Raw genomic sequence first — 15,932 nt, 5'->3', positions numbered from 1 at the left:
CAATAAAATGCAAATTAATAACTTAAAAATCATACAATGTGATTTTCTGGATTTTTGTTTTAGATTCCGTCTCTCACAGTTGAAGTGTACCTATGATAAAAATTACAGACCTCTACATGCTTTGTAAGTAGGAAAACCTGCAAAATCGGCAGTGTATCAAATACTTGTTCTCCACACTGTAAATATATCTGCTGTGCATATGTTGCACTGACTTGTTTGGTGAAAAATATATAAATAAAATGTTTCAACAACGTGTGTGTATCTGCAAATATTTCTGTGCATGTGAACAATCTGAATAATTTTCTACAATTTGAACTATTTTAGTATTATGGCAAAGCATACTAAAGATGAGAGTGCTTTTCATTATGCCCAACAGTGTGTAGTTGGTTAGACAAAAATCTAGTAATATGAATGAAGTGTGTGCCATTTCATGCAAACGTTTCATTTTGATAATGCTATATGTAGTTTTGGTTACAGTGCTTCATCTTGCAGGATATATGAGGTATTTTGCAGTTTGGGTGTGTGGTTTGTAAATTGTGTGAAGTATTTTGATATAACCAGCCTAGTTTGCAAAATTGTGTTTTAGCAATTGGGAAAAACTGTAAAACATTCAGGTTTCAAACAATTAAGTATATGTTTTCATAATGCATGCTGCCTCCAGCTCATTGCAAAGTGGAGTGTGACACTCTAATGAAGCCTGCCTTCCGTTGCTGTTTGACGCTGAGTTCAAAACAACTGGGAACTCGGAAATAGGCCCTGTGTAGCTCAGTTGGTAGAGCATGGCGCTTGCAACGCCAGGGTTGTGGGTTCGATTCCCACGGGGGGTCAGTATGAAAATGTATGCACTCACTAACTGTAAGTCTGGATAAGCGTGTCTGCTAAATGACTTAAATGTAAATCTCCAACTTCAGTGCGTTCAAGACAACTGGGGGAAAAAACAAGGTCCGACTGGATAAAAAAATGTTTAACGGTCATCTAACTCGGAAATCGGCCCTCATTCTAGAGCTCCGACTTTCCGACCTAAAGATCACTGACAAAAGCCGGCTTTACCAACTAAGGGAAACCATTTTTATCCAGTACTTAGTTACACAGACATTCACAAACATTTCTCACATCTTGGTTTACATTCCAAGTTAGTTTAGGCACCCAGTGGATAAATAGCACAAGCAGTGAAACCAGTGCTCTTCTTCCAATTTGGAAACGGTAGCAGAAACAATGATTGAAGTCTTGAGTACGACACAGGTGAAACATTCTTCTTCATGGCACTAGAGGACAATGATGTGGTATCTATTCTGTTTACTTCTTATTTGAAGAAAGAGGGGTTATCTGAAGGGATTATTGAGGTATTTGTCCAGATCAGTTAACTATAGATTATTACTGTTACTATGGATAAAAGGTTAGATCTACATACAGGTAACTGCCAATATAAAGGAAACACCAACATAACAAGTCTTAATGGGGTGTTGGGCCACCACGAGCCAGAAGAGATTCAATGCACCTTGGCATAGATTCTACATGTGTCTGGGACTCAATTGGAGGGATGCGACACCATTCTTCCACGAGAAATTTCATAATTTGGTGTTTTGATAGTGGTGTTAAATGCTGTCTCAGGTGCCGCTCCAGAATCTCCCAAAAGTGTTTCATTGGGTTGAGATCTGGTGACTGAGACGGCCATGGCATATGGTATACATCGTTTTCATGCTCATCAAACCATTCAGTGACCACTCATGCCTTCCACTCTACAAAATCATGGGCTAAGAACAACTACATTTGGGTTATTTGGTAACCCAGCGCTGGTTAAATAGTGGACAGAACACACGCTGGGTTATTTTGACCCTAGCCAGTTGGGTTGTGTGAATAACCAAACTTGTTGGAATTACCCAAGCATGGGTTAATTTAAGCATCAGTTGTTTTTTTGTTTTTTTCCCCCCATCAGTTGGGTTGACCCAGCAGTTTTTAAAAAGTAATCCATAGGCTATTTTCAGGAGGCATAGCCAATTAGGAGCGTGGCTTTCATATATTTATTTTTGCCCGCCCTTGAGAGTAAATGCCATTCCTTTTCATCATTTTAAGTTGAACTGCAAATTAAAATTGTACAATGTTGAGATATGTATTATCCCAACATTGTATTTCTTATTTACATGTCCAACATTGTGATGTGCATAGGCTCTTGGGGAACTCGTACAGTTGTGTAAGCCTCATTAAAACTACAAAAGTGTCAGTGTCCAACCTTAACATGTGATAACAATACAACAAGAAAACAGATGAACCGGAATTACATTTACTCACAGGTAGCCAAAAAGAACTATCTGAAAACCCCATCCCTACTAAGCCACCCCTCCAGTCTTCTGATCTGTCCCATTGGGTCATATGTCAATAACACAGCATCAATAACACAGCAGTTTTTAAAGACATCAACCCAAATAAGTGACCCAATTTTATTTTTTATTTTTTTTATTTTACCTTTATTTAACTAGGCAAGTCAGTTAAGAACAAATTCTTATTTACAATGACGGCCTACACCGGCCAAACCCGGACGACGCTGGGCCAATTGTGCGCCGCCCTATGGGACTCCCAATCACGGCCGGTTGTGATACAGCCTGGAATCGAACCAGGGGGTCTGTAGTGACGCCTCAAGCACTGAGATGCAGTGCCTTAGACCGCTGCGCCACTTGGGAGCCCAACCCTGCCAAGCCGATCACACTGACCTGAACTAGGATTCACTCAGGAGACAAGACATAACCATCCACAGTTATTCATTAACTACTAGGCTTGTAACACAGCAGTTGGGTCATCCAACCCCAGCATGTTTTAGAGTGTGTGGATGGGAGCATTGTCAACCTATGGGGGCATAGCCAAGGTAGCAAAAATAATGGCCTGCCTGCATTTCTATACATGACCCTAAGCATGATGGGATGTTTATTGTTTAATTAACTCAAGAACCACACCTGTTTGGAAGCACCTGCTTTCAATATACAGTACTTTGTATCCCTCATTTACTCAGGTTTTTCCATTATTTTGTCAGTTATCTGTAGGTTGACCAGGGGTTAGGCCTAGTAGTTAATGAATAACTGTGGATGGTTATGTCTTGTCTCCTGAGTGAATCCTAGTTCAGGTCAGTGTGATCGGCTTGGCAGGGTTAGCGTGTGAACCACCACACGGTGAGAGGAGGAATCCGTCTCTTTCCTCATGGAGCCCAGCCAGCCAATTAGATAATCCTGGGTATTTTAGTGGAACTGTGGTGTGACTGTGCCTGTCAACTGACTGTGGCTGGCTGCATTGTCAGAAGGGAACCTACAGGCATACTGACCAAGGCTGTGTGCAGAATCACTGATCTACAAATCATCTTGCATCCCAAATAACTACTCATTTCATGATTTAAGATTAGCAAATCTGTTCAAGGCCTTGCTCAGGCTGAACCCCTCGAACACGCTGATACAGTAGCCATTAAAAACCATCAGGCAGATACAGCTGTAGGTAGCTGATTGGGCCATCCAGTGGAACCCTGGGAAATGTAGTCAGGAACAGAGTGGGAAGTGGTTGCCAGGGATGCGTGCGCCAGCATTTTAGTTGCCGTGGAGGCAGTTTGGTCTCCTTGGGGATCAACACTCCTTATGAGCTTATAGGAGCTTTGCTGAGGTTAATCAAAAAAGGAAAGTAAAGACGCCTCACTCTGAATAGAGCCCGCCAGCTCTCTCTCTCTCTCTCTCTCTCTCTCTCTCTCTCTCTCTCCCTCTCCCTCTCTCCCTCTCTCTCCCTCTCCCTCTCTCTCTCTCTCCCTCTCCCTCTCTCTCTCTCTCTCTCTCTCTCTCTCTCTCTCTCTCTCTCTCTCTCTCTCCCTCTCCCTCTCCCTCTCTCTCTCTTTCTCATTTTCTATACACATCGCTCCCTTTGTCTATCTCCTTTGTTTGTTTTACTACCTGGCATCCTCCTTCATTCTCTCAATGCCTTTCTGGGTCTCTCCATCCGTCTATTTTATTCATCCTTCTCCAGTGTTTCACTTTCATTCTTTCACCTCCCCCCTTTGTCTTTTTATTTGCACTCCTATCGCTCATATTCCTATTGTCTCACTCTATCATTTTCTCTCTTTCCCTTGTGTGCCTGTCGTTCTCTCTATCCCAATCTCAGTTTAGTCTCACTTGCTCTCACTCTCTCTCTCTGTGTTTTCCATTAGTGCTACATTTTCCACTTCATATTAACTATGCTACTTTTCATTTAAAAGTTTCAATTCACTAGTCCGTCAAACCCTCTCCCGCTAGAATGAACAAAATGCATCTTCTTGCGATCTATTGATAGGACAGGCGCCTGTCAGTCAGTCACAAAGCGAGCGATGACAGGGAAACGCAGCAGCGAGGAAGAGGCGAAGCGAGAGGTTTCACTCTAGCCAAAATGTGTGACTCGTCTCGTCAGTGTAGCCTAACGAATCGCATCGATGAGAGAGCCGTTCATTTGGCTCCCTATTTTGCATAGGCTACTGGTAGGCCTTGGCTTTGGCGATTATCTGCAGTGCAGATAAATTATGAAAACATTTGATGAAGATGGTGAATAATCACTGCAGGAACAATGGGCAATGGAGAACACATTCTGATCCAAATATGATAATTAGGCCCTCACGGAATCCATGCATTAAAACGGAATCCAACAATATAAAAATTGACCTTAGTAGGGAATCAACTAAATGTATTGAACATTAATTAATTTGCCCAAGTTTATCATAAGACGTGAACAGAATGCATCAGGTGATTCGTATTTCCTGCAACTTTCTGAATGAGGCCACGAGAATGCCCCTGTGTGTGGCCGTTTGCGATGATCAGGGGCGCAACTTTCACTGGGGACGGGGGGAACGGGGACAAGCCCCCCCCCCAATACCCACACACACACATTCTGAAATTGCATTTTTGTCCCCCCAGTTTGATCATTTTAATGTGATACGAAACGAGGCACCGGTGTGCTTTAGGACCATGCGGACGCATCCGAGCGGTCGGGTAGGCTGTTTGGAGTGTTTATCCGACTGGATAGAAAAGTAACAAATAAAAATGTCCCCCCCACTTCCCATAACCAAAGTTGCGCCCCTGCCGATGATGCTAATGAAAACAGTCTTCTGGTAGATGGAAATGCTTTCTCAAAAACATTTTCAATTAAATGTTAACTACAAAGTAGCCTATGGCAGAATGATATCATGATTATTTTCATCAATCCAGTGGGTTTTTGTTTTGCAAACTCTACCATCACGTGGGCTACAAAAACACTGCTAAACAACCACCTCTTGCTAGGTGTGCACTTGAATTAAAGGGTAACTACACCCAAAAATCTACATTTTTCCCAGACCTCAAAAGTGGTCTCCTGATGTGGTTTAAGCATTGTTGTGGACTTTGAACATCCTTTTTATATGTATATACAGTTGAAGTCGGAAGTTTACATACACTTAGGTTGGAGTCCCCTGTAGCTCAGTTGGTAGAGCATGGCACTTGCAACGCCAGGGTTGTGGGTTCGTTTCCCACAGGGGGCCAGTATGAAAAATTTATGCACTAACTAATTGTAAGTCGATCTGGATAAGAGCGTCTGCTAAATGACTAAAATGTAAGTGGTTCTTCAACCACTCCACAAATTTCTTGTTAACAAACTATAGTTTTGGCAAGTCGGTTAGGACATCTACTTTGTGCATGACACAAGTAATTTTCAATTTTCCTAACAATTGTTTATTTCACTTATAATTCACTGTATCACAATTCCAGTGGGTCAGAAGGTTATATACACTAAGTTGGCTGTGCCTTTAAACAGCTTGGAAAATTAAGGAAAATGATGTCATGGCTTTAGAAGCTTCTGATAGGCTAATTGACATAATTTGAGTCAATTGGAGGTGTATCTGTGGATGTATTTCAAGGCCTACCTTCAAACTCAGTGTCTCTTTGCTTGACATCATGGGAAAAAATCTAAAGAAATCAGCCAAGACCTCAGAAAAAATATTGTAGACCTCCACAAGTCTGGTTCATCCTTCATCCAGGAAACAGGGTACAAAAGTATCTATATCCACAGTAAAACGAGTCCTATATCGACATAATCTGAAAGGCCGTTCAGCAAGGAAGAAGCCACTGCTCCAAAACCGCCATAAAAAAGCCAGACTACGGTTTGCAACTGCACATGGGGACAAAGATCGTACTTTTTGGAGAAATGTCCTCTGGTCTGATGAAACAAAAATAGAACTGTTTGACCATAATGACCATCGTTATGTTTGGAGGAAAAAGGGGGTCCCTGCAAGCCGATGAACACCATCCCAACCGTGAAGCATGGGGGTGGCAGCATCATGCTGTGGGGGTGCTTTGCTGCAGGAGGGACTGGTGCACTTCACAAAATAGATGGCATGATGAGGAAGGAAAATTAGGTGGATATATTGAAGCAACATCTCAAGACATCAGTCAGGAAGTTAAAGCTTGGTCGCAAATGGGTCTTCCAAATGGACAATGACCCCAAGCATACTTCCAAAGTTGTGGCAAAAGGGCTTAAGGACAACAAAGTCAAGGTATTGCAGTGGCCATCACAAAGCCCTGACCTCAATCCTATAGAAAATATGTGGGCAGAACTGAAAAGGCGTGTGCGAACAAGGAGGCCTACAAACCTGACTCAGTTACACCAGCTCTGTCAGGAGGAATGGGCCAAAATTCACCCAACTTATTGTGTGAAGCTTGTGGAAGGCAACCCAAAACATTTGACCCAATTTAAACAATTTAAAAGCAATGCTACCAAATACTAATTGAGTGTATGTAAACTTCTGACCCACTGGGAATGTGATGAAATAAATAAAATCTGAAATAAATCATTCTCTCTACTATTATTCTGACATTTCACATTCTTAAAATAAAGTGGTGATCATAACTGACCTAAGACAGTTAATTTGTACTAGGATTAAATGTCAGGAATTGTGAAAAACTGAGTTGAAATGTATTTGGCTAAGGTGTATTTCCGACTTCAACTGTAGCTATTTCTGCAAATCATTTTGAAATGTGAACTATTTGTTCAATTTGGCAGGCTACTCTATGTACTTGTGGAAAACACTGTCTTTCCCTCTCTCCCTTTCTATCTACCTCTCTCTCTACTCTATATCTATTTAGATCAGTGTGTCCTGATTGGGGACATAAGCCCCTTGTTTAACTCAGCAGGGTGTCCTGTTCTGATCGCTCCTCTGGCCTGACTGCTCGTTAGGGACTGTGTCATTAGTGACTGTCGTTAGGGACTCTCGTTAGTATGGGACAATGAATGGACACGGCACGGCCGCCATCTTAAATCCTGCCCAGCTCTCAGTTCCCAGGCATTGTGAATAGAAGAGAGGCAGTCTTGGCAGGATTGCCAACCATGTTCCCCAAACCCCATCCCTTGGTGCATGACCCAAATCCTGCTATAACCTACAGTGGGGGAAAAAAGTATTTAGTCAGCAACCAATTGTTAAAAAGATGAGAGAGGCCTGTAATTTTCATCATAGGTACACGTCAACTATGACAGACAAATTGAGGAAAGAAAATCCAGAAAATCACATTGTATGATTTTTAATGAATTTATTTGCAAATTATGGTGGAAAATAAGTATTTGGTCACCTACAAACAAGCAAGATTTCTGGCTCTCACAGACCTGTAACTTCTTTAAGAGGCTCCTCTGTCCTCCACTCGTTACCTGTATTAATGGCACCTGTTTGAACTTGTTATCAGTATAAAAGACACCTGTCCACAACCTCAAACAGTCACACTCCAAACTCCACTATGGCCAAGACCAAAGAGCTGTCAAAGGACACCAGAAACAAAATTGTAGACCTGCACCAGGCTGGGAAGACTGAATCTGCAATAGGTAAGCAGCTTGGTTTGAAGAAATCAACTGTGGGAGCAATTATTAGGAAATGGAAGACATACAAGACCACTGATAATCTCCCTCGATCTGGGGCTCCACGCAAGATCTCACCCCGTGGGGTCAAAATGATCACAAGAACGGTGAGCAAAAATCCCAGAACCACACGGGGGGACCTAGTGAATGACCTGCAGAGAGCTGGGACCAAAGTAACAAAGCCTACCATCAGTAACACAGTACGCCGCCAGGGACTCAAATCCTGCAGTGCCAGACGTGTCCCCCTGCTTAAGCCAGTACATGTCCAGGCCCGTCTGAAGTTTGCTAGAGTGCATTTGGATGATCCAGAAGAGGATTGGGAGAATGTCATATGGTCAGATGAAACCAAAATAGAACTTTTTGGTAAAAACTCAACTCGTCGTGTTTGGAGGACAAAGAATGCTGAGTTGCATCCAAAGAACACCATACCTACTGTGAAGCATGGGGGTGGAAACATCATGCTTTGGGGCTGTTTTTCTGCAAAGGGACCAGGACGACTGATCCGTGTAAAGGAAAGAATGAATGGGGCCATGTATCGTGAGATTTTGAGTGAAAACCTCCTTCCATCAGCAAGGACATTGAAGATGAAACGTGGCTGGGTCTTTCAGCATGACAATGATCCCAAACACACCGCCCGGGCAACGAAGGAGTGGCTTCGTAAGAAGCATTTCAAGGTCCTGGAGTGGCCTAGCCAGTCTCCAGATCTCAACCCCATAGAAAATCTTTGGAGGGAGTTGCCCAGCGACAGCCCCAAAACATCACTGCTCTAGAGGAGATCTGCATGGAGGAATGGGCCAAAATACCAGCAACAGTGTGTGAAAACCTTGTGAAGACTTACAGAAAACGTTTGACCTGTGTCATTGCCAACAAAGGGTGTATAACAAAGTATTGAGAAACTTTTGTTATTGACCAAATACTTATTTTCCACCATCATTTGCAAATAAATTCATTAAAAATCATACAATGTGATTTTCAGGATTTTTTTTCTTCTCATTTTGTCTGTCATCGTTGATGTGTACCTATGATGAAAATTACAGGCCTCTCTCATCTTTTTAAGTGGGAGAACTTGCACAATTGGTGGCTGACTAAATACTTTTTTCCCCACTGTATATGCATACACATGTGAACCGACTCTCCCACTCAATCCCTGTCTCTCACTAATTCACTCACTCTAGGGCTGTCCCCGACAAAAGAATAAATATTGGTTGACTGAGAGTCTGTTCTTTCGACCAATCGATCGTCTGAGATCCCCAGAGATTGGAAAGTTGCCGCGGTCGTCCCCCTCTTCAAAGGGGTGACACTCTAGATCCAAACTGTTATAGACCTATATCCATCCTGCCCTTCGAAAGTTTTTGAAAGCCAAGTTAACAAACAGATCACCGACCATTTCGAATCCCACCGTACCTTCTACGCTATGCAATCCGGTTTCCGAGCTGGTCATGGGTGCACCTCAGCCACGCTCAAGGTCCTAAACGATATTATAAACGCGATCGATAAAAGACAGTACTGCGCAGCCGTCTTCATCGACCTGTTCAAGGCTTTCGACTCTGTCAACCACCGCATTCTTATTGGCAGACTAAATAGCCTTGGTTTCTCTAATGACTGCCTCGCCTGGTTCACCAACTACTTCTCAGATAGAGTTCAATGTGTCAAATCGGAGGGCCTGTTGTCTGGACCTTTGGCCGTCTCTATGGAGGTGCCACAGGGTTCAATTCTCGGGCCGACTCTATTCTCTGTGTATATCAATGAATTCGATCTTGCTGCTGGTGACGCTCGGATCTGGCCCTTCATTGGACACTGTGTTAACAAACCTCCAAACAAGCTTCAACGCCATACAACACTCCTTCCGTAGCCTCCAACTGCTCTTAAACACTAGTAAAACTAAATGCATGCTCTTCAACCGAATGCTGCTTGCACCCGCCCACCCGACTAGAATCACTACTCTCGGCGGGTGTGACCTAGAGTATGTGGACAACTACAAATACCTAGGTGTCTGGTTAGACTGTAAACTCTCCTTCCAGACTCAAATTAAGGATCTCCAATCAAAAGTTAGATCTAGAATCGGCTTCCTATTTCGCAACAAAGGCTCCTTCACTCATGCTGCCAAACATGCCCTCGTAAAACTGACTATCCTACCGATCCTTGACTTCGGCGATGTCATTTTCAAAATAGCCTCCAACACTCTACTCAGCAAATTGATTGTAGTCTATCACAGTGCCGTCCGTTTTGTCACCAAAGCCCCATATACTACCCACCATTGTGACCTGTACGCTCTTGTTGGCTGGCCCTCACTACATATTCGTCGTCAAACCCACTGGCTCCAGGTCATCTATAAATCACTGCTAGGCAAATCCCTGTCTTATCTTAGCTCACTGGTCACCATAGCAACACCCACCCGTAGTATGCGCTCCATCAGGTATATCTCACTGGTCATCCCCAAAGCCAACACCTCCTTTGGCCGCCATTCCTTCCAGTTCTCTGCTGCCAATGACTGGAACGAACTGCAAAAATCTCTGAAGCTGGAGACTCTTATCTCCCTCACTAACTTTAAGTGTCAGTTGTCAGAGCAGCTTACCGATCACTGCACCTGTACACAGCCTTTCTGAAATTAGCCCACCCAACTACCTCATCCCCATATTGTTATTTATTTTGCTAATTTGCACCCCAGTATCTCTATTTGCACATCATCTTTTGCACATCTATCATTCCAGTGTTAATACGAAATTGTAACTATTTTGCACTATGGCCTATTTATTGCCTTACCTCCATAACTTACTACATTCGCACACACTGTATATATATTTTCTGTTGTATTTTTTGACTGTTTTGTTTACCCCATATTTAACTCTGTGTTGTGTTTTTATCACACTGCTTTGCTTTATCTTGGCCAGGTCGCAGTTGTAAATGAGTGTTCTCAACTGGCTTACCTGGTTAAATAAAGGTGAAAAATAATAATAATAATAATAATAATAATAATTTGATTGGTCAACATTTTAAAACGTGTATTTTTCCATATATAGACAAACCCAATGTTTGAATAAAATCAGCTATATGTAGGCTACTGAGCTTGTCTGATGCTTTAAGCGCTGCGATTAAAAATTAAGACACACAAATGACTAAAGAGGGAGTCTGAGATCAATATAGCCTATCCAGAAGAAGAAAACCTGTTCTGACCATACCACCATCCTCCCCCTGCTGCTGGCCTTCGCTGCAGTTATGCTCCTGAAGTTGCCGGTAATCAGCGGTCGGCAATAACCAAACAAACATTGTAGATTAGAAATTATGGTAATTAATGGTAAATGTACTACTGGTGTGCCATCCCCGCGGCCTCCCCAATGGATTAGTCCACTCACAGGCATGAATCAGACAGGTGTCTCGTATGACATTAAACTTTTTTTAAATACACTATATATACACAAGTATGTGGACACCCCTTCAAATTAGTGGATTGGGCTATTTCAGCCACACCCGTTGCTGACAGGTGTATAAAATTGAGCACACAGCCATGCAATGCATAGACAAACATTGGCAGTAGAATGACCTTACTGAAGAGCTCAGTTGACTTACAACATGGCCCTGTCATAGGATGCCACCTTTCCAACAAGTCAGTTCATCAAATTTCTGCTCTGCTAAAGCTGCCTTGGTCAACTGGAAGTAGAAATGTCTAGGAGCTACAATGGCTCAGCCGCGAAGTGGTAGGCCACACAAGCTCACAGAACGGGACTGGCAAGTGCTGAAGCGCGTAGCGCTTAAAAAATTGGCTGTCCTCGATTGCAACACTCACTACCGAGTTCCAAACTGCCTCTGAAAGCAACGTCAGCACAATAACTATTCGTCGGGAGCTTCATGCAAAGGGTTTCTATGGCCAAGCAGCCGCACACAAGCCTAAGATCACCATATGCAATGCCAATCGTCGGCTGGAGTGGTGTAAAGCTCGACACCATTGGACTTTGGAGCAGTGGAAACGCGTTCTCTGGAATGATGGACAAATCTGTGTTTGGCGGATGCCAGGAGAACTCTACCTGCCCGAATGCATAGCGCCAACTGTAAAGTTTGGTGGAGGAGGAATAATGGTCTGGGGCTGTTTTCACAGTTCGGGCTAAGCCCCTTAGTTCCAGTGAAGGGACATTTTAACGCTACAGCATACAATGACATTTTAGACGATTCTGTGCTTCCAATTTTGTGGCAACAGTTTGAGGAAGGCCCTTTCCTGTTTCAGCATGACATTGCCCCCATGCACAAAGCGAAGTCCATACAGAAATGGTTTGTCGATCGGTGTGGAAGAACTTGACTGGCCTGCACAGAGCCCTGACCTCAACCACATCGAACATCTTTGGGATGAATTGGAACGCCGACTGCGAGTTAGGCCTAATCGCCCAACATCACTTTCCGACCTCACTAATGCTCTTGTGGCTGATTGGAAGCAAGTCCCCGCAGCACTGTTCCAACATCTAGTGGAAAGTCTTCCTAGAAGAGTGGAGGCTGTTATAGCAGCAAAGGGGGGATCAACTCCATATTAATGCCCATGATTTTGGAATGAGATGTTCGACAAGCAGCTGTCCACATACTTTTGGTCATGTAGTGTATTTGCCACTGCTTGATCAAAAAAATCTTGGTCAATGAATTTAAAGAAATTATGGAAAAAAGTGAAAAATCATTGCATGGGGTTGTTCAAACACAAACCAATCTATCCTTAATGGTATCATAGAGACAAATAATCATGTTTTTTTTTTTACAAAATGGTGTATATCCGCCTCACTCTCAGAGAAATAAGTAGTACTGCTAGGTTTTCCACAGTCAAATGTAACAAATAACTACATTTGTAATAAAGAAATGTACAAATGATAAAAAATTATATATGAGTATGTAAAACATTTACATTTGACATTTTAATCATTTAGCATATGCTCTTATCCAGAGAGTCTTACGGTAAGTGCATTCATCTTAAGATAGCTAGGTGAGACAACCACAGTCAAATTTACAGGATACAAACAAACAAAAAAATACACATCTAAAATCTATTAATTAAAAACATTAGATCAGTAATATTTTACACACATGAAGGTACCCATAAGCAATACTTTCTGATTAAAAAACACAAATGTGAGAAATTGGTGGATATAGAGTTTTGGAAATAAACTCTTCACTTAGAAAAGCATCTACAGTATTCACACCCCTTGATTTTTTCCACATTTTGTTGTGTTACGAAGTGGAATTAAAATGAATTTAATTGTAATTGTTTTGTCAACGAGCGACACAAAATACTCTGAAAGTGGTAGAAAAATTCTAACAAATATATATATATATATATATATATATATATATATATATATATATATATATATATATATATATGGAAAATATAACACAAATATATCTTGATTATATAAGTATTCAACCCCATGAGTCGATACATGTTAGAATCACCTTTTGGCAGTGATTACAGCTGTGAGTCGTTCTGGGTAAGTCTCTAAGAGCTTTGCGCACCTGGATTGTACAATATTTGCCCATTTATTATTAAAAAAATTATTCAAGCTCTGTCAAGTTGGTTGTTGATCATTGCTAGACAGCCATTTTCAAGTATTGTCATAGATTTTCAAGCCAATTTAAGTCAAAACTGTACCTTGGCCACTCAGGAACATTCAGTGTCGTCTTGGTAAGCAACTCCAGTGTATATTTGGCCTTGTGTTTTAGGTAATTGTCCTGCTGAAAGGTGAATTTGTTTCCCAGTGTCTGTTGGAAAGCATACTGAACCAAGTTTTCCTCAAGGATTTTGCCTGTGCTTAGCTCTGTTTCTTTTTATCCAAAACAAACTCCCCAGTCCTTGCCAATGACAAGCATACCCATAACATGGATCAGCCACCATGCTTGAAAATATGAAGAGTGGTACTCAGTGACGTGTTGTGTTGGATTTGCCCCAAACATAACGCTTTATATTGAGGACAAAAAGTTAATTTCTTTGCCACATTTTTTGCAGTATTACTTTAGTGCCTTGTTGCAAACAGGATACATGTTTTAGAATATTTTCATTCTGTACAGGCTTCCTTCTTTTCATTTAGGCCTATGTTAGTATTGTGGAGTAACTACAGTTATCTCATATCACAGCCAATAAACTCTGAAACTGTTTTAAAATCACCATTGGCCTCATTTTGAAATCCCTGAGCGGTTTCCTTCCTCTCCGGCAACTGAGTTAGGAAGAGCACCTGTATCTTTGTAGTGACTGGGTGTATTGATACACCATCCAAAGTGTAATTAATAATTGCACCATGCTCAAAGGGATATTCAATGTCTGTTTTTTTTTACCAATAGATGCCCTTCTTTGAAAACCATTGGATAAACCTCCCTGGTCTTTGTGCTTGAATCTGTGCTTGAAATTCACTGCTCGACTGAGGGAACATTCAGATAATTGTATGTGTGGGGTACAGAGATGGAAGTCATTTAAAAATGTGTTAAACACTATTATTGCACAAAAGAGTGAGTCCATGCAACTTATTATGTGACTTGTTAAGCACATTTTTACTCCTGAACTTATTTAGGCTTGCCATAACAAAAGGGTTGAATACTTATTGACTCAAGACATTTCAGCTTTTCATTTTTTATTAATTTGTAAACATTTCTAAAAACATAATTCCACTTTTACATTATGGGGTATTGTGTGTGTAGATATGTGACACAAAATCTCAATTTAATCCATTTAAAATTCAGGCTGTAACACAACAAAATGTGGAAAAAGTCAAGGGGTGTGAATACTTTCTGAAGGCACTGCAATCCCCTTAACTCTGGGAGACTGCCATAGCTTTGAGTTTGTTTTGCAGTCCTCCACTGACCTCTCTCTCTCTCTCTCTCTCTCTCTCTCTCTCTCTCTCTCTCTCTCTCTCTCTCTCTCTCTCTCTCTCTCTCTCTCTCTCTCTCTCTCTCTCTCTCTCTCTCTCTCTCTCTCTCTCTCTCTCTCTCTCTCTCTCTCTCTCCTCTCTCTCTCTCTCTCTCTCTCTCTCTCTCTCTCTCTCTCTCTCTCTCTCTCTCTCTCTCTCTCTCTCTCTCTCTCTCTCTCTCTCTCTCTCTCTCTCTCTCTCTCTCTCTCTCTCTCTCTCTCTCTCTCTCTCTCTCTCTCTCTCTCTCTCTCTCTCCCTCCAGGGTTATGATCTTCGAGGACAAGGCTAACGGGGCCAGCTGTAAGCTGACGGCCTCCACCCAAACGGGACATAGCCAGCCTGCCATAGACCCAGGACATCTAGAGCCTCTAGACTACAGAGGGGTCATAGGGACCCGACCCCGACCATTTCACCATCCTAGGCCCCTGCCCTCAGCCAGGACTTGTGTACATAGCCTTATCAACTCCCCACCTCAGGACGCACACACATCCCAGAGGGGGGGGGGGGGGGGGGGTTCCTCCTCTGTTCAAAACGTGGAAAAGAGAGAGAGGAGCAATCTCTTAACTATATATATTTGCTGTGAAGACGTTAAGGTAGATTAGATTTTTTATGACCAGTACATACATGTATATATTTATATTGATAATGGTGATGAGAAATAATTATTTTTAATTAGTGTGATCACTCATAACCCCTGGCGATAACCGTGTAATTGAGTCGTTTTGTGAATATGAGCAAATTGTTGTTGTGTTTGCTGGGGATCAAACTAACAGAGGTGACTGTTTTGTATGTATGTGTAATGTGTTAATGTGAAGATTGTGTGTCAACAACTCACCTGTTATTAAGCGATCTGTGTGTGGATACTAGTGAATTTATCAGTGATCCTGTTTTATCATGATTTCAGTGTAGCATTTAACCGTTTTACAGATGTAATGAATTCAGTATAGTTGTAGTTAGAGGTTTGGGGAAACTGCTTGTTAGATGTGACCCGTTTTAGGGAAACTAACCCAAATCCTTAATCTTATTAACCACCCCTCCCTCCCTCTCACCCTCTCCCTTATTTCGCTCCCCCCACCACCACCAAATGTTCTAGTTCCTCTTTCAGATATTACATTTTTAATCGTGTTAAAGTAGCATAATGGTGATTTAAAGCACACATAATAAAAAGAGCACCGTTTTTTAAACACCTTT

The 15,932-nt window shown here is 42.0% G+C and overlaps 1 pseudogene across 1 annotated transcript in view; it reads left to right on the top strand.

Annotated features, from left to right (window-relative positions):
- Positions 1–15,174, top strand: part of LOC311099637 (allograft inflammatory factor 1-like) — a 40,898-nt pseudogene extending 25,724 nt beyond the window's left edge. The window contains exon 6 of the transcript XR_014615710.1: positions 15,004–15,174. The product of XR_014615710.1 is annotated as an allograft inflammatory factor 1-like (transcript). The remainder of the gene's footprint in view (positions 1–15,003) is intronic.
- The last annotated feature ends 758 nt before the right edge of the window (positions 15,175–15,932 follow it).

Source organism: Coregonus lavaretus (assembly GCF_964263955.1).
Source record: "Coregonus lavaretus genome assembly, chromosome: 24".
In the NCBI taxonomy this organism is placed as follows: domain Eukaryota; kingdom Metazoa; phylum Chordata; class Actinopteri; order Salmoniformes; family Salmonidae; genus Coregonus; species Coregonus lavaretus.
Note: the sequence above shows the minus strand (reverse complement) of the source record. Positions and strands in the feature narration are given on the sequence as shown.